The following is a 15,015-nucleotide window of genomic DNA, read 5'->3' on the forward strand; positions in this document are numbered from 1 at the left end:
GGGGGCGGCAGGAGCACCCGGACTCCGCGGCTGCCAGCGGGGAGGAGGGAATCCCCCTGTCTCCGGGCGATGGGTGTTTGTGGCGGCGGGAGGGAGGCCGCGGGGACGGCGCCGTGGGAGCGGAGGACACCCCCCCCCCGCGCCCCGCAAGCCGCTGCACGTGGGGAGCCGCCGAGGGCCGAACCCCGCGATTCCACGTGGCTGGGAGGAGGCGGGATCCCGACGGAGCGGGGAGCCGTGCGGGAGCGCGGGGTGCCCGGCCAAAGGGACGAGCCTTTCTCCGCTCACGCTGGCGCTGCGCTTCCCTGGTTATTGTCTCCTCCCCAACTCGGCCACTTCCCCTAGTTTCCAACTTCATTTGTTTCGGGCGGGCGCAGAAAAGTGCAGCAGAAAGAGGCCGGCTCCCGCCGTGTGGCTCCCCCCCCCCCTCCGCCCCTCTCCCCTTCCCCTCCTTTCTTCCTCGCTGCGTCTGTTTGCACTTTAGCTGAGCCACTAATCCCCCGAGAGCGCCTATTTGTAGTGAAGAGTCTCTATAGGGGGCGAGGCCGGCCCATGTGGGTTTGTGTCATTGGTTTGCAAAGAGAGACCCCGCCTATTGCCCCAAAAAAAAAAAAAAACAAAAAAAAAAAAAAACGAGCGAGCGAGCCCCTACCTTTCCCAGCTACTCCGCACGGAGAGGCGGGGAGGCCGGTGCTGAGCCTTTCCACCCAGGGAGCAGCCGCCAAGGACTTTGGGGGTGTTTGCTTTTTTTTTTTTTTTTGGCTTTTTTTTTTTAAAAAAAAGAGCCAAGTTGAAATTCGCATCCTCCTCGCTCCTGCGAAAGAGTCTTTCCCGCGGCTGCCCCCATCCCCACTTGGAGCAGCCGCTCGGAGGAGGAGGGGATTAAGTTTGTGTGTGTGTGTGTGTGTGTCATTTTAAGGTGGATCTCAGGCAGCAAGAGCCCCGGAGAGAGAGAGAGAGAGAGAGAGAGGAGGCGATCGATAAAGGGAGAGATGCAGCGCTGAGAGGAGAAGGCGGCGGCGGCTGCTGCAAGCTGGGGGGCTTTGCTCCCTGTGGATATTTGGAGCCAAGGCAGAGGTAAAAGGGGGGGGGGCAGGATATTTGCAATGAAGGGCTGGGTTGGTGTGCGCTCTCGCCCTACCTGCAGTCTTAATGTTTGTGCCCGTGGTGGTGCCCATGTGTTTTCGCTTCACTGCGCCACACAGAGCGGGGGGAAAAAAGGACAAGGGAAGCCTGAAATCTGAGGACATCTTTGGTCATTCCCCCACCCCACCCCCCGGCTTCAATCCGCCTGGAGAGAGCCCCTGCTATATATATCTATTTACACATTTACGGGGGCGGGGATGTTTGCAGTTCTAGTTGCTGGAGGATGCAAAACTACCAGATCCAATTAGAACCGGCGGGGGGGAGGGGGGCTATTTCCCGGTGCCAGGGGTGTGTGCGCGCGTTCGGTGTGTTATTGTGCTGATTATTGTCTTGGCTTGAAACATCGGTGCGTGTGCGTAATGCCCCTGCGATTGATCATGCATGTATATGTGATGCAGACTTCGGAGCACGCAGGGACAAATATGGGCCAGTGGCTCAAGCCAGCGAGCGAGTTCAAGCCAGCCGAGGTAGTGCATATATATTTTTTGTTGTTGTCGTTCGGGGGCGGAGGGGAAGGGAGAATGACAAATCTTTAAATTGCTGCTCTCGTCCTCTTCAAATCTCCCCTTTCCAAGAAGCTCCCCCAGTGCAGCCGGAGAGTAAGTGAAAGACGTTAAACGAGGTGAAGTGGAAATCTTTTGTTTCGCTGGGCTCTGCATTGTTTACTTAGTGTTGAGTATGATGGACAACATCTGCCAGCAGATTAGCAGGGTTACCCACGGTTTGCAGGGCTGCCAAAGTCTCGGCCAAGACAACGGCGGGGGGCGTTTCTCACTCAGCCTTTAATATAGCCTGGCCTGGGACTTCCTCCTTTTGCCCACATGCTGGAGCCTGCACTTCACGTCTCCTTTCCTCGTGCACTTTTCGGTGCACTTGAAGCCGCAATCGGAAAGTTTGCCTGGTGCAAACAGTCGTGATGCTAACAATGGCAGAGTTGGGTCGTGGTGGGCGTGGCGCGGCGCGGCTCTTTTATGCATAATCCGCCCGGAGAGGAACGTATTGATTTGGGGGCTTGCTGGAGCCTTTGCAACGTGGACGCGTTTGGTGGACCTTATAAAAGCAAGGCACTGAATTTAGTCTCTAAGGTGCCCCACGTACACCTGTTCTTTTTATAAAACAAACATTTCCGGAGTTGGGGGACGGGGGGGAGGGGGCATGAGCAACTGGAGGGAAATCCGGTTCATTGGCACAGGTACTTTGGAATCAGTCGAGTTTGAAGGGGAAAGCCTAGGGCTGGTAAATGCGATAGTGACACGTTCCATCGGCTTCGTTCTGGAGGGTGGATTGAAAAACTCCTTTCCGAGGAAGCGTCCTGATTAATTTCCTTGTAACGTTGCAACGTAATGCAACACTTCTTACTCCACATGGATCGCTAAAGCGATTGGAAAGCTGGTGCGCCTGCAGTCTAGGGTACCGTAGAGCCTACCCTACCGTACAGAGTGGGATTGTAAACAGAATAAGGTTTCTTACTCAGTAACTGGCACGTAGTTAACAGTGCTCCGCGTTCAGCATTTCGGCGTGCCTGCAGTTTGTGCCTCACAGTCTGCTGTGTGTGTGTGATTTAGAAGCGATCTTGATTGTTTGGTATTTGATACCACTGGCTATCCTCAGCAGCCTCAGTAACCATCTTTTGGTGCTGTTGAAATGAAAATTAGATACAGTTTTCCAGAATGAGGTGCTGGAAAAGGGTTTCACCTTTTTGATAAATAATGCACTGAAGAATTAAAATGCAGATCAGTCACTTTAGCAATTCCTTCGTACACATTAGGGGTTTCTGTGTTTATATATAATATTAATCATCCTCCCTGGACATATACCTTTTAGAAGGAAGCAAAATTATTAAATTTAACTTGTTTGTAGTACAGCAACAAAGTTTGTGTGTTCTTTTGCACTGTTTTGTACAATAGGAGATGCTTTCTGTCCCCCTGCACGCTAAGGTTCATACATTATTTGAATTATGTTCCATATAAGATCTACTTCTGTTTTATTTTTCTTGTGTGTACTCACTACAACTGTTATAGTCCTAGGAGAAAACAAATATTTTTTTCATGTAGTTTCCATAATCTTTGGACAGTAAAATATCATTTTAGTTTTTTTCCTGTTGCTTAGGGTTCCTGCTTATATACATGGAGCTTTAACAATTTTATATTGTGCTTTAAAACAAACCTGTGTCTCAACCTTTACAGAGCAGCCGTGTGTAAATGTGTGTGGATTAAAGCTATGCTGTATACTTGAGCCTGAAAGAGCTTGTTCTTTTAACAGAAACTAACTAGACATGGAACTGAAATAAAGAGTAGTCTTTTGTCTTTCAACAAGATTGCACCCCTAAGGTAAATCCTGGATGTGGCTTAATGTATTACATGTTGCCTGAGACTGTGATGCTGTCCTTTTTATTACACAAGGAAGAAAGTGTAAGGAGATGAAGATTTGAAAATAAAACAAGACAAGTCATTTCTTCTTTCAGATATACTTAGAGTTGCCCGTGAAGTTGCATGCAACCAATGAATGTATTTAGTCCTAATTAGACCACTTTAATTGTTCACACATGATCAAATATAACATAACCGAACAAAATAAACAAACATGTACGGTTCTGTAGTGCATTGAGGGATATTTTATATATGTTGATCATATATTTTTGGTGATATTAGTGAAATAAATAGAATTAAAGATGTCCAGTGCTTATTAGCCTCTGTGACCAGTTATTTCCATAGGGGAGGTAGTTTATCAATTGGCATAAAAGTGCAGTTATTTCAGATTTGCAGAAAAATGTCTGTACTTTTTAGTTTATGCAAGCTTAGTGAATAAAGTAAATGGCAGATAAGTTGTCTAGTGACAGAATATTTTTGTTAGTCTTTCCTTCACTGGATAAGGGCGATGCCTGCTTCACCATTCTTTAAAGGTTGCTTCAACAAGCAAAACTGAAGACACACTCCTATAATGAGACTCTGTTCAGAATACTATGAGGCATTTATGATTATACAAGTGATTGTTGTAACACAGGCATTTCACTTACTCGTACTGTAGTAAAAATTATTTTTAGTAATTTGTATGTGTTTGTAATCTTTTAGTACCACAAAGCTGATTTGTCTTCAAACTTCATAGAGTTGCCAAAGTGAAGTGATTTGTACAGATAGCCTTTTCATCTTAAATAAGGTCTTATATGTTTTATTACTAAACTTTTTGTCAGAAGGGTGGCATAAAATGGCTATAAGTGGTAGTATATGACATCTTACTAATAATTGATATAGTCTGTGAAAAACTTGTATTATTAATGCAGGGCGATATTTTTAGACAGGAACTCTTAGTTTTGAAGGCTTTTGTAAAACACTTGTTTGTCATTAATAAGGTATAGGGGTTTGCTTTCATGGTTTTACAAATACACGTTAATTAGTAAAAATTATTATGTGGTTGAGTGTCTTCACTTTCTTGTATTGTCAGTGGCTACATCTTTATTTGCGTTTCGATTTTTAAAAATAATTTCTAACATGGAATCAAATATGGTTTGTCTGGTGAGGGAGGTAAAATGTACATGTTCAGAAAAAGAATGCAGTCACGTTTTAAAACATTTTAATGTTGACCGTGGGAAGTAGTTTGTCAGGATAGAAAATGTTGTTCTTGTAAAACTTTATAATGTAAAAATAATGCCATTTTTTTCTTTTAAATGATTAATTCATGTCTTACAATCAAACCACCAGGCTTTTAAACCTGGTTTTCTTTATGGCATATGCTGTTTAGAATCCAGGAGGTTCAGTCGAATAGGATCCCTGACACAGAATGACATCCTGCAGAAATCTAGCACCAGAATGCTATTTGCTAACAGTGCATTCCTATCATGAATCAGTTTTGAAGGCAAAGTTGTACCCTTTGCACTTATGCTTTTCCTAAATGGAAAAATTTTAAAGGAATTTACAGTAATGGTAGAATGGTGGCAGTAACTTTCATTTTTAACACTGTCATTTCAGTATAGAGAAGTTGTCACCATAATGTATGTGACCATGGCCTGGGTCCCAGTGTTAATAATCTTTGTATCAGTAAAAACATCAACCTAAATGTGCTGTGTCCTAGACACTGGCTACAAATACACATTCATTAAGTCTGTGGCTGGTGAAGGAAATTTGTCTGCCAGACTGGGTACAGTTGAAATAACACTTCTGCAATTCAGCTAACATTTCTGTAAGAATGTGCACAATACAGTTTTTTAAAGTAATTGAATCAGGAGTTGCTTGACCCATTGGAAAGGGTAAGTTAATTTTAGTAACAAAATACAATACATTTTTTGGATGGCTTGTATCAGCCATAAAAATTGGAAATAACTTGACTTGTGCCAAAGTAGTGAAATTGCGCTCCTATAAACATACACTACTGAGAATTTTGCTATGGGCATGTTAAAATACTGGAGTGTGATGCTGTTGTGAAAAATTGTAACAGTCTGCTAGGTCTTGCATTTTATATTTGTTCAGGATTCCTTAAATTATACTATATCTGAACTAAGTTAAATAATTGTGGAATATATTAAGTAATGATGATCTTTACAAAATAAGTCTTTCCCTAGATCTTTGATGCTAATTTTGATGGAATATATGAAAGAACTGGGTGAAAGCTCTTTTCTAATATATTCACAGTGTCATTTGTAAGACAGCATTCGATTATTCGTCATAGTTTCAGAATAGTATTCTGAAGGGTTCAGTGTGTCTTTAGTTCCTGATTTTAATGGAGACTAACCAAATGTGATCAGTGGCTTTTCAGTGAAGTCAACACTCCCCATGGATTTTTAATAGAAGGATCTGGCCCTTCAACCTTTTTGTCCCATCTGTACATCCTGTATAAATACATACCTGTCATTTAAGTCTTTTTATGTAAATTATTATTCCACTAAGGGCATTTCGTTTTTAGGCTCTGAAAGGAGAAATGACATGAGGATTCACATATGCATACGGAATGTGCAGTAGGGAGAGAGGAGGGCTATTGTTAGCGTGGAATGAGCATAGCAGAAAACAAGGGGCAGTTTAATCCCTCTTCAGTCTATCTGTAGGGAATGGGGTGAAATCCTGGTTCCAGTGAAGTCAATGGGCAATTTGCCACTGACTTCAGTGGGACAGGATTTCACCCTAGCAATTATAATTCTGTTGACAGGTATTTGTACAATGTTACCTGGCACTTTAAATTCTGATTCAGAAGCACACTTTGTCACTTTCATGCATATGAAGTTCTAAAGGGATGTGAAACAAACAGAAAAAGGAATAAGAGACAAGTATTTCCATTGCAATCAGTGGTATTCTTCCAGCAGTAGAGAGGGGAAGTAAAAACAGATAAGATGGGTTTTAAAGGGAAGGCTGAAAAAAAGAAAAGTAAAGATAAAAGTGAAATATCCTGTATGAAATGGAAGTTACTGAATTCAGGCCTTGAAGGCTGAATCCTCTGTTTATTGACATTGAGCAAGGTGAGGAAGTTTGCATCATCAATGTGCTTCAGCCCCACCACGGTGAGAATATCTTTCAGTGTGAAAAAGTAGTGTGGTCTCCATGCCTATTCATGTCTTGTCATTTCTGATGAGACTCCCATAAAGGGGCCAGACAAAAATCCCCCTGGAATTCAGTTGTAGTTTTGGATGTGTAAGGACAGCAGGATCAGGTCAAAAATTGGCAAGTTTATGTCAGTTGTGATGGTGGTTTTTATGATGTTGATACCCATCTACTGGGAATTGGACCAAGAACACAAACTCATTTCACACAGGCAACCATTCTAGTTAGGACCAGTCCTGCTTGTATACATAGATATAGTTACTCTTTTCTGTGTTTTCTACCCACATTCATTATACTGTGGACTGTTTAATCTGTTGCTGTTTTTTGCCCCACCCCCGCCCCTGATGTCATAATCCTGAGTGTGTGATGTCAGGTAGTTTATCAGTAAATGATGGTGATGTTGCAGACAGAAGATTATGATTTATCTTGGAAGAATAAACAGCAGGGAAAGACAAACTCAAACAAAATCCTGTTTTCGTCTTTTTTACTAAAGAAGGGGGAAAAAATGTAGACAGCATAAGGCTGCAGATAAGTAAATGTTCTGAACTAGAATTTGTTACAACTTTTTTTCAGGAGACCATCAGCACCTCTTTAAAGTCTCATTAGTTCATGGTTGTGCAATGCTTTGAAAAGTATACATTGCTGTGTAAGTGGTAAGTGTTGTGTATAGGCCACATCCCTTTCTCAGCACACTACCTGAGCAACTGGGCGATGCGCTGTGTTCCCTGTTTTGTGGGTGATGTGTGGGTGATGGGAAAGAATCCTATTCCATTCTCCCAGGCCATGGAGCCCTCTGTAGGAGCGCTTCGGATATGTCTTTTGTGCATTTTGGGTCCGTGTACTTGCACATTCAGTGGCTCTGCTTCCATTCCCCCCACTCCCCGCCTCCAGTGTGAACAGATGACCTGCTGCTGCTGATTACAACTCCGTGGTACACAGGAGGTTTGCATCCTTATGTGGCCTCCACCAAACATACATTGAACAATATTAGTTCCATTGTGTTCAGGCCCCTCTGTGACTTGAAGGTGGGGGTTGGGTGCAAATTTGACTCTCTCTCTGCGCTACATTTCATGCCCTGCTTGCAACAATTGTATTCGTACTGCTAGGTGAACTTTACTATATACTGCTCCCTTCACATTACAAATTATGGGGCTGATTTTGGTTGGGTAACTTGATCTGGTAAGGGTCTTCTTACAAATAGAGCTGGTAGAAAGAAATCAAGGGGTGGGGAAACGTGTTGATGGAAATGCTGGCAAATTAGACATCATTTGTGCTCTGTTGTGTTTTGTACATGCCTGGCTTTTATTTTCTGACTTTTCCACAGGATTATTTTCAAAAATTAATTAAAAAAATTAATTTAAAATTAGAACACTTTTGAGGAAGAAATACCACCGTGTGACTAAGCTGACCTGATAGAGAATTTGCACATAGATACGAACTTTTCAAAAGGTTAACAATGGTTAGATATGCAGTTTTGGTTTGGGCCCATCTCAGCTGGTAACATGACAGTTGCACATACAGACTATATATCACATGAACAGAAAGACCGTTAGCTGCATAACCGATGGTTTCTCCCCAGTAGCAAAGCTGTGGTGACCCAGAGGATATCTATTAGTGGTGTACCAATTGCGTCTCTCAGTCCCCTTAGTGTAACAATTTGCATTAAAAAATTGATAACAAAGAAGAGAAGTATTTTTTTTTCAGCACAAGAGAGCATCTTTAATAGCTGCAATAAGCTGCAAAAATTTACTTGTAAAACTCCTTTCAGTTCTGTCCTAATAAAAGAACAGAAATTGTATGTGTACTGAGTATCTCATGTGATAGCAATATGGTTTTTTGAAAAGGGTGTGGGAGTCAGGAGACCTGGATTCTAATCCCAATGTTGCTATTTATTTGCTCTGTAACCTTGTTTGAGTCACTGGTTGTTTAGATTATCTGTCTGTCTGACTTATGGGCTTATTCAAACTAAAGATTTTTACTTCAAGTTTATTGACTGCTAAATAATTAGAGGTACTTAACACATTTGTAAAAGTTTGGGACAGGGTGGATAAAAATCAATGATTAAAAAATAAAATTGGATTTTTTTTATTTAAATGGGATTTTTTTGCTAAAATGTTTTTTGAGGAAAAAACCTATCTAAAGATATTTTTTAGCTATAATATAGCTTAATTAAAACTATCTCATCATGGAATAGGGATTATAGATTTGAATTCTATAGTTTGAGACAATATATTCATGTAATGTTTGTAAATGAATTCCAATAGTTCATGGATTAGGAACCCAATCTTATGGGGTTCCAGGGGCTTCTGTACAGATTATTTAGGTTAATCTTTCTATCTACCTAATGGGACTCAGTGCTCAGTCTAGAAGATACCATCAGAGATGCTTAGTTTTGCAGTTCTCAAACTGTGGATTTGTGTCTCCAGAGATAACATGCTTGTTAACAACAAAAATGTTTTCAAATAAATAAATAATATATAGAGGTGAGAAATAGTTAAATAGAACAATTTATTCTCCTCCTAATACAGCATGGCAAGAAAATCCTCCAAATATTAATGATTAACCCATTTATTTGGAGATAGTTCACCTCCCAATGACTTCATAAATGTCTGCTTCAGTTACCTTTGGTAAATGAAATAACCAAACAGTCATTCATTTTCTGATATAGCTGTAAAACTAATCTGAAAAGTTTTCAAAATAAATCACTTTAAAAATGTATAGTGTGTACCTTCTAAAAATGAATCCTACATCTATCTCTGAGTTGTAAAGAATATGTATTGAGGTTAAAACAACAAGAATGCCCGTTTATGTAGAAATTCATGATTAAATCGAGTCTTCCTGTCTAGTGATTTAAATCAATTTGATTTAAATCAAATCCACCCTGGTTTTGTGAAGTGTCTGAACCCTCCCCACATGTTTGTTCCAGCATATGAACATTTGTGGGTTACTTGGGGACAGATGTGTGGGGAGTATCCAGACTAGCCTTTACAAATATGTTAAGTACCCTGAGTTCCTAATTTGAGGTAAAAAACTGTAGTGTAGTCATACACTGTGTCTTCATTCAGGTGTAGCATTATGGGGCCCTGATCTCAACTGGGCCCTATATAGTAGCACCTAAGTAGGCTCAGTTCCCAAAGGATTATTTATGGCCCTTGACATCAATGGAAACTTTGCCTCACTGAGCCACGCAGTCTTGAGCTGTGTGTGTTGCTGTAAGTATACTTGTTTTACATTCCATTATGTGCTGCACAGAACAGTATACTCCTCTCCCGCTTTGCATGGAGCCCTTTCCGTTTGGTGCGCTGGTGAGAGCAGGGCACTGGGCCACAGGTTGGACAGCGTTTAATGAATTGTGAAATTGTATACTTGGAAGACGTGTACGTGGGGAAACTTGTATTAGTCTTGAGTCTTACAAAACCACCTTTTAAAATGTTTTGTTTCATTCCGAGTGACCAATCTTTTAAGATACCTGATCTTCGGAAAGAGTGAAAGTAAACATCTGGCAGAAATAAATGCTGTTTGGGGACTGAAATGTAAATTCAATTAAAAAAAATCTACAAAAGTCAATAATAGATTTTAATAATTAAGTAAGTTTTTAGGTTTATTTGTTTGAAATGAATCTTCCTTGACTCTCAAAACACAGAATTAGGGCAGCGGCTGTGACAAAGATCATACACAGTTTGAGTCTTGTGCTTCAGTGGAGCCTCATTTGGGTTCTGTGTGGGCACAAGGGTCTGTCTCTGCTGAGTCGGTTGCAAGATTGGAGGCTCCTAGCTTCACCCCTTTCTCTGAATGTCCTTTTTCACAAAAGACATTGTCTCATTTGGACAAAAGTGTGAAATGCACCAGAGGTGACTGTTAAAGATTTAAAACAAATAGACAGTAGAATAACCCCAGAGACTTGATTTTCAAATACAGGACTCTGCAGTCGCTCTAGCATGTGTAAACTTGTGTAATGTTGTCAAACAATCAATTGATATTTATTTGCGACAATGCATACCAATTATTACTTAACTAGACCCCTGAAGCACAGTGTGGTTAGAGAATGTGTGCAGTGGAGACATAATGTTTATGAGAAGCCAAGTGCTTTAATGAGACTGGGAATAATGTAGAATGATTCATTGTTACCAAAAATAACTACTATTAAATGAATGCTGTCCTGTATATTTTTAGGCCCTGATTCAGTTCTGAAAATACAGCTCTCTTCTGTGGTAAGCAAGTCTGCACAAAGCCACAGGAGACTCTAAAATGAGCCTACCTGGGTTTACTGAGGCCATGTCTACATTTACAAACTGCTTTTTTGTTTTCTAAATAAAGAGGCAGCAGGGTTTTGTGGGGGAGGAAAGAGCCAATGGCGAATAAGAGGTTGGGGCCGTGGAAAGAGATGCCCAGTATAGGCAGGACAAGGAAGGAGCTGGCAACAGTGACTTTTTCTCCTCCACTCCCATAATCAACTTCAAAGAGAGGACAAAAGAGAGAGCCCCATCCCTATTAATAGCCAGAATGGTAGATGGGAGTATAGAATACCCACACTTCACCCATCGGCTTGGAACAGAGCTTTCATCTACCAGGGTGAGGAGGAAAGGGCTTACAGTGCTCTGTCCTCCTGTGAGTGACAAAGCCTGGGCGATAGTCGTCTTCCCTTAGTCAGCAGGAATGGTGTAGATCTCTTCCCTCTTTCCCATCAGCTAGGAGGGGGACAGTAGGATTCCTTGCTGTCTCCTAGTGCTTTTCTGGGATGCGCTGTCTCTGCCTTCCCCCTCCCAACCAGCTGCGGGGGGAAAGGGGAACTTTCTAGGGAATTGTTTTGGCAAGCCCCCTGTCTAGGATCCCAAGTGCTGTAGAACTGAACTCTGGCTGACTGTAATTATGCATTGCTGTTGTAAAGTGTTCAGCTGGTGTTAAGACTTTTATGCTTCCCGTTGTATGGCCTAGAAAGGGGAAGTCCCAAGGCTCATATTTGAAATGTGTCTGCTAAACCGCACAGCCCTACCAGTGCCTAATTTTGTATTTCAGAGGAACTTTGTTCTGGATATTGAGCAGAGACTTTACCTGCCCTGCTGTTCAGGCAAGATTTGTGGGGGACAGGGGGAAATAAGCCTGTGTAATTATGAAAAATCAGACGAGTTCCAGCACATAAAGAGACTGTTTTTAACATAGCCTTAAGAATATGGCCTAAACTGGCAAAAGGCAGGAGCATCAGAATTATGGCTGAAATTCTATCTCTAACCCCACCCTGCTGTGTCTAGTTATTGCAGAGGTCTCTGAACAGTGGGTGATTTTTTTACATAGCATGTGTGCTGTAATACCGAGTGCAAATAGGGTAGGTTAACAACAGGTTTCCCTCTGTGTCAGTTTCTTGGTTTTTATCAGTTTACCCTTTAGTTTTATTTGTGTGTGTGTGTTCTTTATTTGTGTTAGTTGGTGGAAAAATGTAAATTTCTCTTTAAACATGTGAAACACTGAATACAACAGACCCTTTACAAGGGATAATAAAAGACAGATTTTTGCACGTTTATGATGTGAAAACTTTTTGGTGGGATTGGCATATGGAGAGAATCAGATACCAATTGGTACTTTGATCCCAGGCCATTTACCCCATCTGAAACTTGAGCAAATATTTTAGCCCAAATATTGGGAGTTGTATTGAAAAGTCGACAGATCTAAACTAAAGTTAGACTAATCGGCCCCAAGTTTAAATTCAGTCTCTTATGTGTAAAAGTGTTTCATCTGGTTTCCATGCTCTTGCAGAATATCTGAAGCTTCTGTAACTTGTGTATGTTTGCTGTATGTTTTAGCCGATGCCACTAGTACATACTATATTATGTGTTCAGAAGTGTTAAAATGCAGCACTATGGGTGAGAGTTTACATACCCGAGAGTCAGAAAATGTTAGGTGTTAGGGTATCCTCATTAACCATGGTTTTCCTCCTTCCTTTTTTAGTGTATATTATAATAGGGTCTTTCATTACACGATCTCGCAACATATATGAAATGCAGGAATACAAAATATGTGTAATGCTAAGATTACAGAAATAAGTGAAATCCTGTTGTACATCACCGTATTATTTGCCCCCAATGTGCCATTCTACCCTTTGCTCATTTAGGCTACGTCTACACTATGAGTCGGGGGTGTCATTCCCAGCTCTTGTAGACATACTTGTGATAGCTCTCATCTGAGCTAGCACACTAAAAATAGTTGTGTAGCAGCGACAGCAGGCGTGGCATGTGCTGGCAGCCTTGAGTACGTGCCCACAAGGTTTAGATGGATTTGTACTTGGGGCTGCTATCATGGTGCCACCGCTGCCACTCTCCGTGCTGCCATGGCTACACTACTGTTTTTAGTGTGTTAGCTCAGATGAGAGCTAGCACAAGTATGTCTGTGCAAGCTGGGATACTCACTCCTAGCTCGTAGTGTAGATGTAGCCGTAATACAATAGTTATAAGATCACAAACAGAGGACTATGGCAAACTAAAAGGTATGTAATATAATGTCGTAGAAAAGAACAGAAACTCTTTTTCTAACATTAGAAGCACAGATGTAGTATTTTTGTCTTTTTTTTCCCATACCATTCATTTTGTGCAACAAATGACAGTACTGCAACATATGCATGCAAGGGGACAGTTTTGAGGTTACTATATATATCTGAGCACTTTCTGAATTTCCTAACTTTTGTACATTGACGCTTCTGTTTTGATGCACAGTTTATTTCCACATGGTTTCTTGTGCATTATTTGAAAAGCAAAAATATGAAAAATAAAGAGATGAAAAAGTTTTTGGTGTTGGAAGGATGAAGTATAATCCCGCATTTGGAAGAGTCTCCATAGGAGGTGGAATTACAGTTGTAGGCTGATCCACAAAAAACAACTCACAATGTATCTTCTCAGACTTTTTTTCTTTTGAGGAGGTGTCCCATCTAATCTAAACACCAGGCCAGACTTTGCTTAGAGTATGAAATCTGACGCAGTCACAGTTCTTGATGGTCTGGCTGCAGGTGACTTGGCTGTTTCTATGGAATCCTAGGAGCACCATGTATCAGAAGCTGGAATCAAACTTAATAAGTCTCCCATAGAATTAATGCAGAGATACTGGACAAGCCCAGGGAGTCAGTACTTGGTTACTTGGCAAGGTATCAAACAGATAAAATTGCATGGGGCGGAGTGAGTGATGGAAGGCTACATAGGAAAAAGGAATTTTGAAGAAAGGGAGTGAAACCTCATGGTACAGCAGGATACTCCCAGATGGGGGCAGCATGAGGAAATCCAGAGTGTGAGAATCCTGGTGTCAAACCCTGGCCTTGTACCCAGTCCCACTGGATTCTTGGGAAGCAGCCTTGGCCATCATACCACACCAATGCATTCATTTACTGCGGAATTCACAGATGTGGGTGGGCCAGCTTCCAGGATTCCGCAGCCTGCTTCCTGATTGGTCACATGATGTTGACTCTGGTGACAATATATAGACTTTTTGCTTCCTTTCTGGCCTTGTCTGAGCAACAAGCCACTGCCTGTTAGTTGCTGCTTGGGCCCTGCCTTGTTGCCTCACTTGACCCTGCCAACTACCTCGCTGTACATTCTCCTTGGATTGGATCTCCTAGCTATCAAACCTCTTATGTGAATTCTGACCACTGATCTGGACTGCCCTTTGACCCACCTGACCCTGAGTATTATACAGAGCCACTTGTGGGAAGTGATGACAAAGAGATTTTATCCTACGGGTTGCTGAGCATCCCTTATATCCCATTGACTTTGATTTCATTGAGAATTGAGGCCAGAGCACCTCACAGGAACAGGCCCATTGTCACCTCTTCCCACAGTTGGTTATGTGAATTACCTCATGCCACCCCTTATTCTGAGAATATCCTGCTTGACCTGGTACACTATGACTCTTCAATCTCTTTCTTGAAAACTATTCTCAAAACTTCCTTTTTCCATGTTGCATCCCTTCGCTTACCTCCATTCCAGCCTTTGTTCTGGTGTTTTTCAGGCTGTTTATGCATTTTTTTTTAAAAGTATCTATCTGTGGCAGTACAACCAAAATTTTCAAACATAGGTACGTAATAGGGCAAGATGGTCATGAATATAAATCAGAAGCTAGGAACTGTAGAAATTTGATATGGGAAGTCAAAGAACATGAGGACAAATCTATGGCTGGAAGAGTGAAGGAAAATAAGGAGTATTTTAAGTGCATCGTGTACAAAAAGAATCCTAACATTGTGTTGGTCTGTTACTAGACTGAAGTGGTAGAATTGTCAAGAATAATGCAGAAAAGGCAGAAGTGGTCAATACATATTTCTGTTCTGTATTTGGGAAAAAAACATGATACATTTATATCATACGATGAA

At 41.5% G+C, this 15,015-nt stretch overlaps 1 protein-coding gene across 7 annotated transcripts in view; it reads left to right on the forward strand.

Annotated features, from left to right (window-relative positions):
• The first annotated feature begins 690 nt into the window (after positions 1-690).
• The window catches only part of CTBP2 (C-terminal binding protein 2), a 230,659-nt gene continuing 216,334 nt past the window's right edge, over positions 691-15,015 (forward strand). For 3 of the 7 annotated variants that reach the window (XM_084634124.1, XM_084634125.1, XM_084634126.1), the window contains exon 1: positions 753-1,077. The gene's annotated coding sequence lies outside the window, so the exon portion shown is untranslated. Of the gene's footprint in view, positions 1,078-15,015 lie in introns of all 7 variants that reach the window. The other 4 variants (XR_014712419.1, XM_084634127.1, XM_084634128.1 and 1 more) reach the window with 2 other exon arrangements.

This window comes from Lepidochelys olivacea (assembly GCF_965140295.1).
Source record: "Lepidochelys olivacea isolate rLepOli2 genome assembly, chromosome: 7".
Classification (NCBI taxonomy): Eukaryota; Metazoa; Chordata; order Testudines; family Cheloniidae; genus Lepidochelys; species Lepidochelys olivacea.